This window comes from Sarcophilus harrisii, chromosome 2, assembly GCF_902635505.1.
Source record: "Sarcophilus harrisii chromosome 2, mSarHar1.11, whole genome shotgun sequence".
Taxonomy (NCBI): Eukaryota; Metazoa; Chordata; class Mammalia; order Dasyuromorphia; family Dasyuridae; genus Sarcophilus; species Sarcophilus harrisii.
Window position 1 is genome coordinate 552,343,456 of NC_045427.1, and position 21,949 is coordinate 552,365,404.

Consider the following 21,949-nt stretch of genomic DNA (forward strand, 5'->3'; position numbering starts at 1 on the left):
TTAAGTAATTTGTCAGATGTGTCTATTGTCATCAACATCATTATCATCATCATTCTTGTTGGTATTGTTGTCCTGCTTCTCCGTTAAGACGTAGCTTGAACACCCAATCCTCCATGAACTCTTCCCTGATTCCCCAACAGTTAGAAATTATGGTTCCTCATGAGGTTTTGGAAGGGTCAGTGTTGGAAAAATTGCCCATGCATATGCTTTATAAATAAAAAGCTTTAATAAAAAATAAGAAATTATGGTTCCTTTTATTTGATTTCATAAAGGACTATGCAATGGACTCTAATTATATTTTATTCATTTTCATGTTGATCATATCCCCTTCACATTCCTAGAACTTAAGATAATAAATTAGAGATCACCTCTTATTTAATCTTTGCTTTGAATGCTCCCAAGCACAATATTCTGTCCATAGTAGGTGTTTCATAATAAATCACTAGATTAAATTATTACTATTTTCATAAATATTTAATCAGTGGAGACTTAACTGCCAATTGCTCCTGATCCCATTCCAACTGAGTCACCACCTGTGTCAAAAAAGTTTCTGAGAAGTAGTAATAAAAGAAGCTAGCTGGGAGCAAAAGACCTAGTTTTGATATTTCCTTTTTTTAAAAATGTAGTTCTATTACTTCCTAGCTGTGTGATCTCAGGCTAGTCACTTTGTGAAACCCACTTGCCTCATCTATAAACAATATAATCATACTTACACTAACTCCAACACTCTTAGTACTATGGAGGGAAATGGTTCATAAACCTTTAAGTACTATATGAATAATAACATAAGAACACGTTTTGTTTTGTTTTGTTTTCAGTAAAAAGGGATGTGAGATCCCATGCATAAGACTGGGGACCCACAATCTGCTCAGAAGGAAGATTTTAATTGCTAAAAGATGTTATTTTTGCCAGTTGACAAAGAACAGGCTCATGTTTCACTCTTCAATTAGTGCATTGCCATTGGAGCTCTCTCCCTTAAAAGAGAATAAATAACTAGCTCTTGTTTGGTGTTTTTACAAGTCAAGCAGACTACAATCATACAAAGTGTTCATCTATCTTCCTCCAATTTAGTTCACACTTCACTATTCAGGAAACTGGCCTTAAAAGGAAAAAGATTTAGGGTAAAGAAGAATAATCTTCAATTAAAGATATATTGTATAAAATGGCATACAGCTTCCTTGATGTATTTCTAAAATATAAACTATGACTAATGATGCAAGCCAGTCTACAAGTAAATAAACATTTATTTTAGAATAACTAATAAGTAACTAACATTTATATTGTACTTATTATGCACTAGTCACTTTGCTGATTTATAATTATTACCTCATTTGATCCTCACAATAATCCTATATAGTATGTGTTATTATTTACCCCCCATTTTACAGAAAAGTAAACTAAGTCAAACAGAGATTAAGTAATTTGCCCAGAGTAAAATAGCTAGTAAGTATCTGAGGCTGCATTTGAATTCAGGTATTTCTGACTCCAGACTCACCACTCTATTCACTCGAACATCTACATGTCTTCTATGGCACTTTCTCTAAATCAGGCATTGTGCTAAACACTAGAGATACAAATAAAGGCAAAAGACAATTCATACTCTCAAGAGCCATACAATCTAATAAAGAAGAGAACATGAAATAACTATGTACCAAGAAAATACATACAGGATATAATTCATACTCTCAAGAGCCATACAATCTAATAAAGAAGAGAACATGAAATAACTATGTACCAAGAAAATACATACAGGATATACTGGAGATATAGAATGAAGCCACTAGCACTGAAGAGGATCAAAATAGACATTTTGTAGGTAAGGCATGAGGGACAACCATTGAAAACACCCAGAAATAGGAATGAATGCTTGGTAGAAGAGTGAACTCTCAATCTCTATAATTTTTTCTTGAATTTGGTAAAGGATTTTCATATGAGATGATTAAATGAAAAGACTTTTGAGACACTTTCACAAGGTTGGAATTCTATGATTCCATGGTCATTACAACAATCTTCTGCTTTGGGGCTCAGTTTTTCTCTGGGAAACACCATGGTAAAGTAAAGAGAGACTATTAATTTTTGGTGGGTTTTATTATTATTATTATTATTAGAATGATCCAGGTTCAAATACTACTTCAATACAAGTCATTTAGTTTCTATGAGACTGAGCTTTCTCATTTATAATATTGTGTAGTACTTACCACACAAAACTCCTTTCAAATAAGAGGTTGTATCTGTATTTTGGTGTCCCAAAAGTGTTGGTGTAGTTTTAAGCTTTCATAGCTTACTTATTACTACTATTAGTTATTAATATTCTCTTTCTATCATTATAACTATATCACATCTTCTCTTACTCATAAACCAATACCATTCAGGAGCCTAAATGACTCCCATCCACAAAGAAATGTAATCATTCAGATGTTAGATTTGTTATATGAATATTTAAGATTTAGGGGGGCAGGCATCTTGAAGTTTATTTATTCCAAATACAGGAAAATTTAATGGAAAGATGAAATGGGTCCCATATTTTTTTAACTTGTGCTGCCAACGTTTTATGTGACCTAAGACAAATCACTATTTCTTTGGGGCTCATTTTTTCTTTTTTTAAAATTTTTATTATAATTTTTTATTTACAAGACAAATGCATTTTTTCATTTTTCAGCAATGACCCTTGCAAAACCTTCTATTCCAACTTTTCCCCTTCTTCCCCCCACCTCCTCCCCCAGATGGCAGGTAGACCAATACATGTTAAATATGTTAAAAGTACATATTAAACGAAATATATGTATATAAATCCATACAGTTATTTTGCTGCACAAGAAGAATTGGACTTTGAAATAATGCAAAATTAGGGGTTTGTTTTTTCATCTATAAAATGAGGGAGTTGGAATGAATGATCGAGTCTCTTCTAGTAGAAAAATACTCAGAATTTATTCAACTAGGATTTTCTAAGTGAACTAACATGCAGTATACAGATGCCTTACATTTGATTTAGTATACTATGAGTACTAAAATTCTCAAACGGATTTCTGATTTGATTCATCTTGATTATGCCTCCAATGATACAGATCATAAACCATCCATTTCTGCTTATTCTATGTGACTCTTATCTATGCTTTCCCATAAATTCACTACAAGGAATTTACCCAACATAATCTTCCCGGCTTAAAGGTAACTGGGCGGGACAATAGATGAGAGCAGGGTTTCTTAAACTTTTTCCAATCACAACCCTTTTTTACATGAAAAATTTTCATGTGACCCCTGGAATACAGGCATATAAAATAAGTCTACAAATCAAACATTTATTGATTTTATTTGTAATAAGTCATAATTTCACAAGCCAACATTCAGTTATATAATCCCATTTGGGTCACATAACACTTATTAAGAAGATTTGGGTTAAAGTATTTGGTTTGGAGAAGAGTTTAATTAAAGTCAGGGATATTCCCTAGCTGTATGATTTTAGCCAAATCACTTAACCTCTGTCTACTTCGGTTTTCCTAGTTTAAAAGTGGGAAGAATAATTGCAACTTTCTTCCAAAGCTGTTGTCATGACCAAATGAAATAATATTTGTAAAGCATTCAGCATATTGCCTGATACTTACTTGGTACTTAATAAATGCTTCTTTTTTTCTTTCTCTTACCATTTCCCCCTGACATTAGGGAGACACAAGGCAAACACTGCCTATTTATGTATTGTCTCCCCACAGGAGACAATTCATTTTCTTTTCCTATTATATATTCCTTAATGACATAATTCACTACTACTCTGAAGTTCCTTCTTGATTATATATTCTGGTGTGTTCACAATCACCTTTTGCAGAAGCTTGGGTTCCTTAATAGAAGTCTGACAATTTCCTGAAGGCAATTCATCCCACTCTCTTTCATATAATTTAATTGTGTGTGAGGTGGAGGGAGGAGAACTAGGTGGCACAATGGATAGAGCACCAGCCCTAGAGTCAGGAGGACCTGAGTTCAAATCTATCCTCATACACTTAACATTTCCTAGCTGTGTGACTCTGGGAAAGTCACTTAATTCCAATTGCTTTGGCAAATAATAATAATAATAGTTCAATTGTGGGCTCAATTAATTGCCCACTCTTGTTATGCTGTGAGTAAATCATTTGTAAATGTTCAGTAAGCTGCTTGCCATCTAGGGGAGGGTGAAAGGGGGAGGGAAAAATCGGAACAGAAGTGAGTGCAAGGGATAATGTTGTAAAAAAAATTACCCTGGCATGGATTCTGTCAATAAAAAGTTACTATAAAAAAATGTTCAGTAAGTCAGCTTCTTTCCTTAATCTTTTCTCCCTATTCCAATATGAAAAAGTAAATATCCTTGTAGAAACAATAGGAAGAAAGTGAAAATATCAGCATAAGCACAACTACTACTCAAGCATTCACTACAAAGTATGAGAGCTTAATGATAAAGGAGATGACTTTAAGAGATCAACTCAGAAATGAGAGCATTTCCATGTAGCTTCCTAACTGCTAATTTAGGGATCTGCTAATTTAGCAAGTGACTGTAATAGTGATTTTAGTCTGTTTAGCATAATACATAATATTATGAAAATTACCTACTCCAGTTAACCTCCTTAAACTAGCAGGAATTAGATTCTCTATAAACATAAATGTGCTACAAAGGAAAGATTACAAAATTTATAGTTGAAGGATAAGTTCAAATTCTGACTTTGCTGTTCATTATACGTATCACCTTAGATAAATCATTTATGTTCTTAAGGCCTTAGTTACCTGATTTGAAAAATAAGGAAATGAGACTAGATAATCTTCTAAGAACTTTTTCAAGTCCAGAACATTGAACAATGTCAAAGATTAGTCAGTATTAACTATTCATATAGTTATGGCCTTTAAGTGAAAAGTATAGAAAAGATCTTTTTTCTCTCCTTTAATTTATAAACACTGAAAGAAGGTCTCCAGAGAGAATTTGAAGTCTGTTTATTTTGCAATTCAATTAAAGTCAATAAGCATTTGTTAATTACTTACTGTATTCAAAGAACAGACAAAAAAAGCTAATATTTCTGGCCCCATTGTAATTACAAAGCACTTAGCATTTATCATCTCATGCCTTTCCTTCAGCTTTGAAAGGTGGAAGGTGGCCATTATATGTCCATTTTAAAGATGTGAAAACAGGGCTGGATTGAGAAAGGGTCATCAGAGTCATACAGCTAATAAGAGTAAGGATTACGACTGGAACCCAGGTATCCTGGTTCCTACTTCAATTTGTATTCTAAAATCCTTTCTCTCCAACAAACCCTCCCCATTTCATTGCCTTCAAGGATACTTTATAGAGCATGGAAGTCCTTTCTGACATGTTTATTTTCCCAGATATTTTCTGGGTGTCTCTGGATTGTATGCTTAAATTACTATGTTATATTAATTTAGGTTGCTAACAAGATAATTATGTGAAAGGGGAGATTAATAATAAAGGGTTTTTTTTTTTGTCTTTTAATATGATGAATATTAAGTTTTTGGCATATAACTCGTGTGTGTGTCTGTGTGTCTCTCTATGTGTGTGTGGTGTGTGTAGATTTTTGTGTATAACCTTTTATGACCCATAACCCAGGATAGAAATGCAGAAGCTACTCCTAGGTACAGTATCACTCTAATTAACATGGAATTTTTTGATTGTTTTTTTCTCTGAGTCAGTTTGCTAGTTCTTAGGCCACTTGGTGACTCTGCTGGGAGCTTGCCATATTAATGCCAGAGTGATTACCCAACAGTCTTTACCAACTACAGCTCAGAATTTCCAAGCTCAAGAGATATATTAGTTTTAGTATTCCTGGAGATTGGGATTATAGGCTAATACTTCTACTCCTGACTGTGATCATGTCTTTACGGACTCATTTTTTTGAACATTTGGTGTTATATCACACAATTGCTACCATTTTCTCACACAATTTGCTTTCATCAATAAATTTAAGGACATCAAGAATAGCTTTTCTATAATTTCTCATATTAAAAACTTCTCATCACTGTCACAAACTCCTCATTTCTGTAGAAAAATTTGCATGACAGTATTTTTTGTTGATAAAATTATCTTTTGATCTATTCTTCTTAACCATTTCATAGACTTAATTTGGAGGCAATCACTTTCCATTACATTTGATACATCCAGTAATATATGCCTGCCATTCAAATTTCACTGTGACTCTGTAAATGGCTAATATTTGCTGTAAGTGTATAATTATCATTATTTATCTCATTCTTCTCAAATTTTGATGTCTCTAGGATGCCACTCTCCTGCTCTGTGCTATGGCCATTAATGCAAATGAATGAAATACCTACTTTTTGCATATGAATAATAGTTAGGGCATAAGATCATTTCCTGCAAACTCTAAAAACATCTTTGGGACAATTTCAGTAGCAAACAAGAAAGATGAGGTAGATGAAGTCTACTTCATACTGTTTCCAAGTGAGTTTTATTTCTTCAGCTATGTTCCTGAATCATGAAAGCTTTATGTTACATTTATCTTGGAGATGTTTTAGCTTTTGGTAAAGTGACAGCTATTAAAAACACTATTCTTAAATGTTTATATACCATGTTTTGTTGGGGTGACTATAGATAAAATCTCTAAGACGATGGTTCAATTCAGATATAGTTCACTTATTAAATTCTCAGTGATATTTAAAATCTATGTTTATTGTACAGGATTCTGTTGCCTGTTAGGTAAGAAAATATAGTGATCATCTGATCCCAGGTCATGTCCTTCTAAGGATTTTTTTAAGTGTTAAAGTCTCATTGTAATTCTTACAATATTTAATGTATTCTATGATTTCTACTATTTCTTTATAAAATTTAAATTGATCAACAAGTCCAAGCACTTTAAGAGGAATCTACAAGTAATTTCTTATGACTAATCATTTTAGTACTAGTTCCAAAGAGCAAAATAAGGACTAATGGACAGAAAATATAAGACAGATTTCAAATGAACACAAGAAAGACCTATCCTGTAACTAGAGCTGTCCAACAATGGAATAGGCCGCTTTGCACATAACTGGATTTCCCATCACTGGAAATATGTATGAAGAAGTTAGATGACCACCTACTGCTAATGCTATAGAAAAGATTCATAGAGACAGGTTGGACTAGATTGCCTCTAAATTTTCTGCAACTCTAGGATGTAAAAAATTCACATTAAGGAAATCAGAAAGTTTTGTTAAATTGGATTGTATAAAATTTCCAATGCACAAAAACAGCCTCAGCCCAGATTCCTGAATCTGGAGGGGAATCAGTGAGCAACACATTTTGCTAATTTTCTACCTAACTTAAACCTCATGATTCAGAGCTTTGAAACAAAGTTGAACTTTTCAGTTTTAAAGTCTGTTTACTTTTGGTAAAACACAACTTCCTGTATTAAGGGGGAAAAAGGCTTAAAAGGTTCCATAAAATGTCACATAAAAAGACTCAAATGGATCCTGGACTTCAAAGAGCACTTACAACCCAATGGTTTGATGAATTGAGTGCCAAGGAATCAGAAACATATGGAATATAATGGGCCTCAAAATACATGTGTTTTAAAAAGGCAAGACAAGGGGACAATCACCAAATGCATTCTGGGTTTTATCAAGAGCAATGTTACAATAATAAAATTATTATATCTATATTATATTTATAGGAAATCAGCCTTACCCCTAAATATCAAAAGTGTTATAAACAAGTGCATTGATTCTCATCAAATCTTTAAATAGGTGTATAACTCATTTTAAGATTAATCTAGATAAACAATTGCTTTGACTATTACCAGAATGAGAATTTATACAGTTGAATGATATTTATTGAATGATTTGGTACAGAACAAGGGAGTAATCTTGGAGACAAATTTCTTGTCAATAAGAGATCAGTCTGAAAATAAATGTTTTTCTCAGATTGCTGGAGTCCTTTCCTTCAAGTCTGGAAAAAAGAGGTTCCTTAGCATTCTCAGCTTGCTCCCCTCATTTTTCTTTTCCAAGCAATGCACACTTATCAGGTTTATTTATCAACCATGCCAACCAAAACAAGCCAATTATGGTCCACTTGGGAAAAGATTGGTCCCAGTGCAAAGTTCTTCTCAACTAGCAAAAAGAAAGATTTCTTAGAGTGACTGGTTTAGTTCAAATCTAAGATGTTGATATTCTAGACAAGGCAGGGGACAAAAATCTTAAAACAGGATCGCCCAGGGTATGTAGAGAAAGATGAATTTGAGTAAGAGAAAATAAAACAAGAAAACAGAATAACTGGTGAATTAAGTATACATTTTCCCCTTTATCATCTGAGTCTTTTATGTATGTCCCTATTCCTTCACTCTTTCATTCCTGTCTCTTTTTCCCTTCTTATCTGTGCTATAGATTGCAATGATGAGCACTGAATTTTGTAAATTCTATGGATGAATTAATATTGGTTAAATGAGTAAGAAATTAAAAAAAAATGAAACAATTACTGCCATTGCTGTTTTTTTTTTTACTTCTTAAAACCTTACCATTTTTTGCATGATCTTCTTTGTAAAACATATTTTTAAAAGTTTGAAAGCAATTGTGTATGAATAAAGTTAATGCTCACTCAAAAAAATTTCATGTCTGCATGTGTGTGTTTATAAACATATACATATATAGAACAAATTCAATATATCTATATACATACAAAGTATTCATATGTGTGTATACATAAACATATATACAATATAGATATATATGAATATTCAGTTTTTCAAATTGTTTAAAATAACATTCTCAGGTAAAGTTTTCTTCTACATTTAATGGTAGCTTATATGGTAATGGGGATTAGAGGTGGAAGAGCTTAAGATATCAGCCCTTACAAGCGCAGAAACATATAAGAAAAGCACTCTGCTGAATACTCAAGCTGCTATTTCAGCTACTATCCACACTATCTGAGTTCAAGACATGATGGATCTCCCTCCAAGGGCAGCTGCTTTGTTCTTTCCTCAGTCCAAACAGTGCAATAGAACAGGTTTTTTCTTTCAAACCACAAACTTTCCAGTCACTGAAAAAAACTCTGCTATGATCAGCATAAAATTCAGGTCAGGGTCACTGAAAAATGAGAAGTTTTCGTTGAAATCAGCAACACGTCAAGTTGGCATTTGAAAGCTCTACAAGAGACCATAATGATGAAAGCTTCCTACAGCATCTGAGAAGAGACATGCTCCATTTCAACTTTCTCCTCTTTTCACAGAGTATCTTTTACATAAGCATCCAAAGACAACACACCTCCTGTTCCTTTCAGTTACTTGGCACTGCTATAATTTTGGCCATCCCAAGCAAATGGATAGGCCATCATGAAAAATTATGATGTCAGAAAGTGACTATTAAAGAAAAACTCAATTGTGTTTGCTTCCAGGTGCAAGCAAAGCAGTTCATTGGTTCTTTTTTCCCTCTTTCAGACTAACAAGTAGAAATCCAGATTTTTATATTAAGTGAACAGAAAGTCAACCTATAGAACATTTAAGTGCACACACACACACACACACACACACACTATTACTTTTCTAGCAAACTACAGTTTTAGTATAACCTTGGTGGTTTTTTTCTGTAGAAATGAAACAAAAAATTCATGAAATTGCATATAAGTAGGATTGATCATAAATTTTCTTCAGTGAGGCAAAGATGTTGAAAAATTAGCTTCATAATGTACTCAATAACAGCAACAAAAACAAGGAAAATCTTTTCATAGGATTCTCGAGCATTGCCTTTTGTGTTCTTACTGAACATAAACAAAATGACCACCATGAGAACAATTGCTGCTGGAAAAGATGAAGAATTAAGTTCTACCAAGGTATTGACAATATCTTCCAAACCAAATCAGTGTATACTTTAAAGTGAGATGACTTTAACATCAAGGTGGTAGGGTGGGAGACAATATATGGAGAAAATATAACTCAATACTGAAAAAAATTTAAGGCTGATTGCTTGTAATCTATTGAGATACTCCACGCCAATACAGATAATGAATATTCCTATGCATGATATTTTTCCCAAAGGGAGTTAGAAGTTGCCTGCTGGAAATAGCAGCACCAAAAAACTTCACAGAAAATGAAACTGACTCCATCTTAATAAAGAACAAATATTTTAATATTGAATTAATTTTCTATTTTCCATCAACAGTTCACTTTGATGAACATCATGTTCCCATCTCAGGTACTCTATGTCTTAATCCTGTGCCTTGCCCTCTTCCTTCCCAGATTCCGTTTTGTGTGTTACCTCATTTGGACTGGAAACTCCTTGAGGGGAAGGTGTTGTCATTCTTTCTTTCTTTTTTTTTTTTTTTTAAATTTGTACCTCTAGCTTTAAGTATGGTACCTAAAGCATAACAGATACTTAATGTTTTCTGTATATAATTGGTTTGTGTATGTATATATGAAATTAAACTTGTAATTCTTTTTTTTTTCCTTTTTTTTTTTTTTTTTTTTTTTTTTTTTTTTTTTTTTTTTTTTTTTTTTTTTTTTTTGCTGCTGAGACAATTGGGGTTAAGTGACTTGCACGGGGTCACACAGTCAGGAAGTGTTAAATGTCTGAAGTCAAATTTGAATTCAGGTCCTCCTGACTTCAGGGCTAGTGCTCTCTTCACTACACCAACTAGCTAACTAGCTGCCCCTAGACTTGTAATTCTTTGTAAAGGAATTCATCAAATATATATTGCACAATATAAACCATATTTGTTTATACTAAAATTAGCATGAGGAAGAAATACCCAAATGACAGCTCCTAAGATACTATGCCTTGAAATGAAGCTAAATCTTTGAAAGAATACAATTATTCTTCCATGTTTGTCTCTGTTAGAAAAAATATATATACTGTCTGAGTCCAGGTATAATTGTAGGGTTTTGTTTCTGCTGGGGTATGTTTTGCTTTGGGAGTACATAGTGATATGTACATTGAAAACACATGGTTTGTTCTTTAAGTGAAAAAGAAGTCAGTGGCCATGTTTCTCATTGAGAGTTTTGAAACACACTTTGATTTTTTATCTTGTTTTCCCTTCTTGGAATTTTGCTTTTATTATGGATTGCATTTATTTCTATCCACATTAAATTGATACTAGCTCACATATTTTCAGGTAAAAACATCCACCTGAATTTTGTATGTTTTTTAATCATCCTGTTTAATGATGATGTGGATTGTTGATAAATAGACAAAAAAGTTATTTGTCATAGCAAAAAAAAAATTGATGATAGAGTTATATCAGAACTACTCTCTGTATAGTCAATTATTGACTAATTAAAGCAAATAATGAAATTAACATAATATTAGCATACAGGACAAAATAAAAAGGTAACACAATTATAATAGTTACTGCCTGACTTATTCAAAGCAGCTATGTAGTGCAGTGGTTAAGAATGCTAGATCTGGAGTCAAGAAGACCAGAAATTCAAATTTGAAATTTACTATCTGTATGACTGGACAAGTCACTGAACCTCTGTTTACCTCAGCTTCCTCGATCTTAAAATAAAGATGATAATAAATGGTTGTTGCAAGGATCAAATGAGATAATATTTCTAAAGTGACTAGCATATAGTTGGCACTATATAAATGCTTATTCCCTTAGCCCCTTTTCCCTTCTCTCCTTCAAATAAGTAGTCATTATCAAATAATAGTTTGCAGAAATGAATCAATATATAAATTAATGAAGAACTCTGGGAAAAATATTAAGGACTTACTTGCCAGGTACTATCCTAAGTCCCAAGTATACAAAATTAAAAAGTTAGACTGTTCCTTTTCTCAAGAGGAGCAAATGGAAAGCATCATAATTATAGTAGGTACAAGTATAGAGGTAGTGTAGAATATGATTGCAGTAAAAGTATGGTAGTATCTGAATTCGCTTAGGTCATATTGACCTTGAGTATTATCACTTCCTACAAAAATTAGTCAGTTAAAAAGAGTTACAATAATGAGGACAAAAGAGCTCAAGCGATACATTAGGCAGAAATACGTTTGACCTTGCCAAGTAGGAAGATGTATCAATGAAGGGCAACATAGATCTAAAATCCAGAGTGATTTCTAAAACATTATGGAAGAGAATAGTGAAAGATTGTTTACAATATCACTGTATACATATTCAAAAAATTCTACTATTTAAAATGTTTATGGAAAAAACACAAACATAAAGGCATTTAGGTACAATTTTATTAGCAAATTATCTCAATGAGATACAGAATGCAACAAAAAACAATGTATTGGGAGTCACAAAATCTACTTCATATCTCAGATTTGACACATATTTATCTATATGATTTTAGAAGAATCACAAATTCTCACTGGACCTAGTTCTCTCTGTTATGAAATGGTTGGATGGAACTAGATGACCTCTAATATCTCTTCCCTCATTAAACCAAAGAGTGTATTCTCACTCTGTTTGAGTGTATTGAAAATGGATGAATTCATAGACAACAATATTATACAAATAGGGAAATCGAGAAAGTAACAGTAACTGTAACACATATGCTTATTAGAGTAGCCTTAAATTATATGGTAGATGTTGATGTTCCCCTACTCATCCCCATGCATCTTATTAGTTTTTATATATTTTATTTTGTTAAATGTTTCCCAATTATATGTGATTTTTAAAAAAATATTAGCTTTTAAAAATTATAAGTTCTAAATTATTTTTCCCTTCTCACACTCCTTATTTCTTGAGAAGGTAAACAGTTTGATAACAATTAAACATGTAAAGTTATGAGAAACATATTTTTATATTAGCTAACTTACAAAACAGCACAGAAAAAAAGAAACAAGGAAACTTCTAAAACTATGTTTCAATTTGCATTCAAAGTTCATCAATTCTCTCTGTAGGTTGATAGAATTGTTCATTATGGGTGTTGGAATTGTCTTATATCATTATGTTGACCAAAATAGTTATTTCTTTCACAAATAATCATTTTTACACATTGCTATTATTGTGTAAAATGTTCTCCTGATTCTGTTCACTTCAATTTGCATCAGTTGACTTAAGCCTTCTCAGGATTTTTCTGAAAAGTGTTTCTCATTTTTTGTTAGCAAAATAGTATTCCATTGTAATCACAAATTACAACTTGTAAACCATTTCCTAATTGATAGACATTTCTGAATTTCAAATACTTTGCCACCATTTTGTGGTTGCTAAAATAATTTTTTTTTCTTTGACCACTTTAGGATATAGAACTAGTAATGATATTGCTGGATCAAAGAATATGAACAGTTTTATAGTCCTTTGGAATAGATCCAAATTACTCCCCAAAATGGTTGGATCGTTTTAAAACTCTACTAAGAGAGCATTAGTGTTTCATTTTTTCAACATACTCTCCAGCATTTATCATGCTCCTTTTCTGTCATGTTAGCCAAGAGTTGCTTTAATTTGCATTTTCTAATTTAGAGCATTTTTTTATGTGAATTATTAATTTTGATTTCTTCTTCTGAAAAATGCTTGCTTATATCTTTTGACAATTTATCAATCTTATTTGTTTAAAAATTGAATCAATTCCACATACACACATAATACACTCATACACTCACTCACAGAGCCATAGACACACACACACACACACACACACACATATGAAATGAGACTTTTTTTTTCAGGGAACTTGTATTTTTCCTTTCTTTCAATTTTACCATTTTTCTTTGAATTTTAATTTCATTAGGTTTTTTTTTTTTTTAAACAGAAGGCTTCTAATTTTATGTAACCAAAATTATCTACTTTATTTGCCGTGATTCTTTATATCTTTGTTGGATCACAAACCCTCCCCTTATCCTTAGATTTGTTTGATACTAAACATTCTCACTTTACCCCTGACTTATTGAAAAGATTTTCAATTTGTCTTCATTAAAATATTTCCTCTTGGTTTTAGGTGAATGCTTCTTATCATTTTGAGAAAAGATTCCTTTATTCATTTGCTTTCTAGTGTTGTTTTTTTTTAAGGAATCGGTTTTGTATTTTGTAAAGAATGTTTTCTGTATCAATTGACATAATCACATAATTATTGTTGTTTTTGTTATTGATGAAATCAATATGGTGTTACTTTTCTTAATATTGAACTGGTCTTGCATTCCTGGTAAAAATCCTCCCTAGTTATAGTGTAAGATTTTTATGATTTGTTATTATAATCTCCTTGCTTGTATTTAATTAAAAATTTTGCATTAATATTCATTAGGGAAATTGAACTATAGTTTTTTCCTCCCTCCCTTTTTACCTTCCTCTATCCTTCTCTCCCTTTCTCCCTTTCTCTCTCACTTTCTCCCCTTCCTTCTTTCCTACCTCTTTCTTTCCTTCCTCTTTAATTTAGGTATCAAAGCCATAATTGGGCAATAAGAGGAATTTGGTAGGGCACCTTTGTGTATTTTGTCAAATATTTTAAATAGCATTGGAAATAATTATTCCTTAAAAGTTTGGTAGAATGCAGTTATGAATTCATCTATTTCAAGGGATTTTTTTTTTCTTTAGCGAATTCACTAATGGCTTCTTCAATTTCTTTTTCTAAGAAAGGGTTATTTAAATATTCTCTTTCATCTTCTGTTATTCTGGACAGAATATAAAATATACTATAAAAATTTATATTTTTGTAAATATTAAATAATTTCTCTTAAACTGTCAGTGTATGTAATTTACTGCATGTAACTGGGTAAGATAAATCATAATAATGTTTTTAATTTCAATTTCATTGGTGGTATTCACCTTGTCATTTTTGATATTAGTTATTTGGTTTTCTTCTTTCTTTTAAAATTAAATTATCAATACTTTCCCTATTCTGTAGTATTTTCCAAATCAGTTATTAGTTTTGTTTATTAGTTCAATGGTTTTATTCTTTTATTTTCAATTATATTAATCTTTCATTTGATTTTCAGGCTTTCTAATTTGGTGTTCAGTTGGATTTTTAATTTTTAATTTTTCCAGATTTTTTTGCATTCTCAACTCCTTGATCTGCTTTTGCTCTTTTTTATTGATACATCTCTGTTTTGGCTATATCTCACAAAATTTGATCTATTGTCTCGTTATTGTCATTCTATTTAAAAATTATCGATTTTTTCCATGATTATTCTTTAATCTGCTCATTCCTTAAAATTAGAATAATTATTACCAAATAATTTTTAAATGTATGATCCTATGGCTCTTCATAGGATAAATTTTATTACATTATTATTGTTGCTTTTCTACATTTAGTTGTGAGATTTTTATTACTTAACACATAGTTAATATTTGTGAATGTATCATGTACAAATTAGAAAAAAGTATATTTATTTTTATTCCCATTAAGTTTTTTTCTAAAATCTATGATATAAAGCTTTTCTAAAGTTGTTCTCATATTCTTACTTCTTTCTTATGTATTTTATTGTTAGATATAACTAACTTTGAGACGGGAAAGTTGATGTCTCCCACTACAGCATTTTTGTTATTTATGTTGTTGTCCCAGAGTAGTAGGGGGAGGAGTGGTTGCCTCAAATTAAACTACATGCTTTCTCTTGGATGAACAAAACATATCATATCATAATAAAAAACTCTATTGCTTTATTCATTATTGGTTAAGCCACAGACAATATCCTCAAGACTGTAACCCTCAATTCTTGTAATCCCATCCTTGAATTCTTACAGTCCTAATTAGTGAATGGTCTCTTTGCTCTCAGCAGAATTCAATGTACAGAAAGAATATCTATGCTTTCCTGCAATTTTCCCATATTTTGACATGTTACCTTCTAACTTCATGTATTCACGTTAAACCATATTTCATTGCTGGAATCCATTACTTTCCCATATCTAAATTTCAGATTCAAAATACTTCTGGATATTTTACTTTTGCATTTAAACTATCTGTCTCCTTATTTAATGTCACACTTTAATTTCCCTTTTTTTACTCATCAATTTCAATAACAAAATTGCAGTTAAACAATAAATGCTAAATTTTATAGACAGCACACATAAGCCTTGAGCCATGATTAGGGTTAAGATTTTTGGCTTAACACCTCCAATTATTGAAAATAACTGCTAACAAATCATTTCTTTGAGTCCCATTTGCTTCCAAGATTCTAATGAAGAAAATATACTCTAGTTTTCAGATGATTATAACTCAAGTGAATTCAATAAAACTCAAATTGATGTTGAATTAGAGAAAAGGGTAAACTTAGGAGCTTTTTTTAAGCAAAATTATTTAATACAATTTGTGTCATTTCCAATAAGCCCATTTTGAATGACAGAGGAAAGGGAATGGCTTTGGAGTCTCTATTGATATGGTCTCCCATAAATGAACAAAGGCCTGAACTTTCCAAAACAGGAGGTTGTCTCTTGGTCATTGGCTCTCATTACCACTGGTTATTTTATTGAATATGAAGGAAGGAGAGCCTGCCAAACGGGTGGCAGTTTCACTGTTCAATAATGATTACTTCCTTAAAATTTTCCACTTCTTTGTGAATTATTCAGAACCATGCACATATGAGCTATAGGCAATTCTGATATGGCAAATTTGTGAAGTAGTACTTGACTGCATTCAGAAATTTTGCTCTCTTTTTTGAAAAAGGAAAAAAAATTTTTTAAATAAAAAACGAAACAAAGCAACAACAACAACAAAAACAACTTGTGTAACCTCAGGCAAGTTATCTCACCTTTGTGGAATTCAGTTTCCTAGACTTAGTTTAGTTCAGGGATTTCTAACCTTTTCCTGTGTAGTCTGGTGAACATTTCATACTCTTCAGAACAATCCTTTTTGGTAAAACCTGTTGACTCCTTCTCAAAATAGCATTTTTAAAAATATGAAATAAAATTTATAAGATTACAAAGAAAACACTTTTCTTAAAGAGTCATCAAAATACTAAAAAAAGCAAATTCATAATCCCAGGTTAAGAAGTCCTGCTCTAAGTGATAGACTAGTTGATGTAAGGATTTTTCTAGTTCTAAATCTGCGATGTTATGATCAAATTTCTGTTCTGTGTTATTCTCAAAGAAAAAAGAATACAAAAGTGATGGACCCAATTTTTTTTGGGGGGGAATTGCCACTTCAGTTTTAACACATGAAAATGAAGTTGCAGAAGTACAGAACCTATATTATTTTCATCTTGTTAGATAAAGACACTGATCTTAAAACTCTAACACTTAGAATAAAAGGCATAAAGAAGGTGGCTGGGTGGTGCAATGGAGAGATCACTGGATCTCAGTTCTAATCTGATCTCAAACACTAGCAATATTGATGTGGGTTCGACACCAAAATGATGTAGGTTTGATTCCAAAGTGGTAGTAACCACCAAAAGTTGGGAAATGGTCATGTGAAGAATTCACAATGGCCATTCTCTTTGGCAAAAAGTAGATTTATTTAGGAAAGAGGTTGCAGACAAAATAAAGGCATACAATAGACACCAGGAATGATAAATATGAAATAGAATGGGAAAGCCTATGAAAGACAAGTTCTTCACTTGAACTCACAACTATCAGTAGAAAGGGAATACATGAGGTTAGGGCATGTCCTTAACTGGCAGATTAACTTCTGAAAGGGACTTAGCACCCTAAAACAATTAGTTAGCTGTAAGGAGGGAGAAGTGGGGATGATAAACACAGTGGAGTTAGGAGAGATATCACATGGCATGGAGAGGGGTAAGGAGAAAGATACCATAAGGCAAAATGCCATGGTAGACTGACCCAAAGGAGGGCAGCTGCCATGGGATTGGCTTATCAGTAGATTCTATAGGGAAAATTTAACCTCAAGGACATGACTGGGATTTCTGAAAGGGCATGCAAGATGAGGCTGCCCAAGAACCCTACAAAGGGTAGGTCTCTGGGGTTTGACATAACTTGGTTTTCAGACTGGACAGCCTCCCCAGACTATGGGCACCATGAAGCAAAACTGATCTTTATCAGTACCTTCTTTCTGCTTTACTTAAGGGAACAGTTCTTTAGCTTCTTTCTATCTAATACACCATTCAAGACCTCAACAATATGACCCTGGAGTAGTCATTTGATTGTTCAGTTTCCTTATTTGTAAAATGGAGATATAATAGTGTCTATCTCACAGGGTGATGGTAAAAGAAAAAAAAAAAGAATTGCAGCTTAAAATAATTGAGGTTATTAGAAGGGAAAACATTACTAATTTAAATGAGCTCAAACTTCTAGGTCCAAATGAATTGCTAAGTGAATGGGACCAGGTGAAGATTTCTCAAAAACTCTATGAGATGGAATGGGTTAGATCTTAGGTTTGTAGGCCTATCATGGGATTCCCAGGAGTCTGTAGGGCAAGAAAGGTCAGATCCTAGGTCTAAGCATCAGGAGGTAACAGGAAGTGATGTAATCCACAGGAAGCAGACCATTGGTCAATAAGTTATTTCCTTTTTGGTCCATCCAATTTGGGTCTTTTATTATTTAACCAGATTTACTATTTCTGGCTTGCTAGGTCAGGCACATGCTAGGAGATGGGAGATGAGAGACTCTATGTTTGCCTGGGTATACTTAGGCCCATCCTTGCAAGGACAAGGATGCTTTCTCTTTGTATCTGAAAATGCCTCTGATTAGTTAATTTGGGTAAGGGGGTCTAGCTTCCATTTCACAGATGAATATTAAAAGTATTCAGGTACAGATAAAATTTTTTTCAGGTCCTTTCTGAAAGAATTTTGAGATGTGATCCCAGATAATCAATTGTTAAAGTGTGAAAACTCAATGAAACAGTTATAGTAAAGAAGGCAATGCCAATGTTCCGAGAGGAGCCCACAAAGACCTTGGCAAAGATCTAAGAAAATTTGCACAAGCTAAAAGAGTAAAGAAGTTCACTCATTTCATAAAGTGCTTTGTGAACCAAGGGTGCCATATAAATATCAGCTATTATGATTATCATAAAAGAAATAAGGCATCTAAATCAACGTGAAGCAACACAGGAAAAACATACTAGTAAATCTTCATAAAAACAGGTGCAGAAACTAAGTTTACATGGGATTTAGAAGTCATTGGAAACTTCTTGTAAAATCGATTTAAATGCATTTAGACATGTAGACAGGATGAATGAAAGAATCCCTGAAGCTCCAGATCTTCAGTGGATGAGAAACTGAAGGGAGGGCAAAAACATATGGTGTTGTTTCTCTCCTCATGCCCCAGACTCAGGCCATGGTTAATATTTGCAGCATTTTTATCATGGCATGAAATATATAAATTCATTCATTCATTATTGTCATCATTCGTTTGGTTTTTCTAAGATCAGTTTATTTTTTAATGTGGCCTTTATTCTTCAGGCTCAAATAGACATGGTCCTAAGCTGTCTGAATAAATAACAGGAATTTCTGTCAAGGGTCTGAGAACTTCATTGAAATGACACCAAACATCTGGGCTTTTGGATATTACTTGATATTAACCAGCACTTGTGAGGGGAAAAATATCCAGATGATCAATATTTCATCCAGATGTTTAGACATTTTGGGAACAAACTGGGAATACAGCAATATACACAGTGATGAGGAAGGTATTCCTGAAAATATAGCACCTTAGAAGTAAAGTGTGTATATATATATATATATATATATATATATATATATATATATATATATACTTTTTAATTTGAGATGTGATTATACTATATAAATATATGAAAAACATTATGCAAATGTTAAAATATTTTGTAAAGTAAAATGGGAATAATATTCATACCTACTCCCAACCTACATGATTGTGTTGATAAAAAGAGATTACATTTGCAAAGTCTTTAGCAAATTATGTCGTACATTGTAAGTGCTTGTTATTCCTTTCTCCTATTAGTTACGTGACCATAGACAAGTCACTTAATATCTCTGAGCTATAGGTCATATACAAGACTATAAGTTAGATATAGAGGGTGATCTGCAACTTTAAAGAAGTTATTTTCCCACATTAATGAAATCATAAATCCTTAACATATTAAGATAAAGCATGTTCTAAAAGTTTTAATCCAATAAACTGTTTAGAGACTTTTGAGACACTCCATAAATTATTTAATCCTTTTAACAATCATATAATGCACATAAAAATTATTAGGGTCTCCATATATATCAAATAAGTACAACATAACACCAGATAATTTAGGGGTAGATGATTAGTAAACATTTATATAAGTATCTACATAATGCAGGACACTGTGTTAAAGTCTGGAAAATACAAAAAAAGGCAAAAAAATGAACCCTACTTCCACAGTTTAATGGGGGGAGACAGCATTCAAACAACTATGAACAAATAAGCTAAACATAAGATAAATTGGGAAATAATCAACAAGAAGTAAAATACTACTGGATCTGTATCCCAAAGAGATCATAAAAAAGGGAAATGGTCCCATATGTGCAAAAATATTTGTAGCAACCCTTTTTGTAGTAACAAGGAACTGGAAACAGAGTGGATGCCCATCAGTTGAGGAATGGCTGAATAAATTATGGCATATGAATGCAATGTAATGTTATTGTTTTATAAGAAATGGTCAGCAGGATGATTTTAGAAAGGCCTAGAGACAATTACATGAACTGATGCTAAGTGAAGTGAGTAGAACTAAGAGAACACTATACACAGCAACAAAAAGATTTTGTGATGATTAAATTTGATGAACTTGGCTCTTTTCAACAATGAGGTGATTCAATACAATTCCAATAGTTGCATCCAGAAAGAGGACTATGGGAGGGGAATGTGGATCACAACTTAATATTTTTTTTAAATAATAGTTTTTTATTTTCAAAATCTATGCAGAGATAATTTTCAATATTCACCCTTGCAAAACCTTGTATTCCAAGTTTTTCCCTTCCCTAGACAGCAAGTAATCAAATATATGTTAAACAGGTACAATTTTTCTATATATATTTCCACATTTATTAAAATCAGATAAAAAATTGATTAAAAAAGCAAGCAAACAACAACAAAAAAGGTGAAAATACTATGTTTTATGATCCACATTCAGTCCCCATAGTCCTCTCTCTGGATGCAGATGACAGTTTCCATCACATGTCTATTGGAATGGGCCTGAATCACCTCACTGTTGAAAAGAAACACATGCATCATCCAGCAGAGTTCATCATCATATAATCTTGTTGTTGCTGTGTACAATGATCTCATGGTTCTGCTCATTTCACTTAGCAAAAGTTCATGTAAGTCTCTCCAGGTCTCTGGAAATCATCCTGCTGATTGTTTCTTAAAGAACAATAATATTCTATTACATTCATATACCATAGTTTATTTAGCCAAATGATGGGCATCCACTCACTTTCTAGTTTCTGTCCTGCTACAAACATTTTTGCATATGTGGGTACTTTTCCCTTTTAAATGGTCTCTTCATAATATAGTCCTAATAGAGACATTGCAGGATCAAAGGGTATGCATAGTTTGATACCCTTTTGGGCCTAGCTCCAAATTGCTTTCCATAATGATTGGATCAGTTCAAAACTCTACTAACAATGTATTAGTGTCCCACTTTTCCCACATCTCTTCCAACATTTATCATTATCTTTGCCTGTCTTTTTAGCCAATCTGAGAGGTATATAGTGGCACCTCTGAGGTGTCTTAATTTGCATTTCTCTAATCAATAGTGATTTAAAGCATCTTTTCATATGACTAGAAATGGTTTTACTTTCTTTGTCTGAAAATTGTCTGTTCATATCCTTTGACCATTTATCAATTGGAGAATAGTATTTTCACCTTTTTTGTTGTTTGCTTGCTTTTTTCTTTCTTATTTTTTTTCTTTTTGATCTGATTTTTCTTGTGCAGCATGATAAATGTGAAAATGTTTAGAAGAATTCCACATTTTAAATTTATATTGGATTACTTGGTGTCTAGTGGAGAGGAGTGGGGTGAAGGGAGAGAGAAAAATTTGGAACAAGATTTTGCAAGGGTGGATGTTTAAAACTATGTTTGCATGTATGTTGAAAATAAAAAGATATTTAAAAAATTTTTAAATAAAAATGAATGCTGAAAAACTATCTCTACATGTAATTGGGAAAATAATATTCTATATACAAGAGAGAAAAAAGAAGTAAAAAACGTTAGAAATAAGGAAAGGCA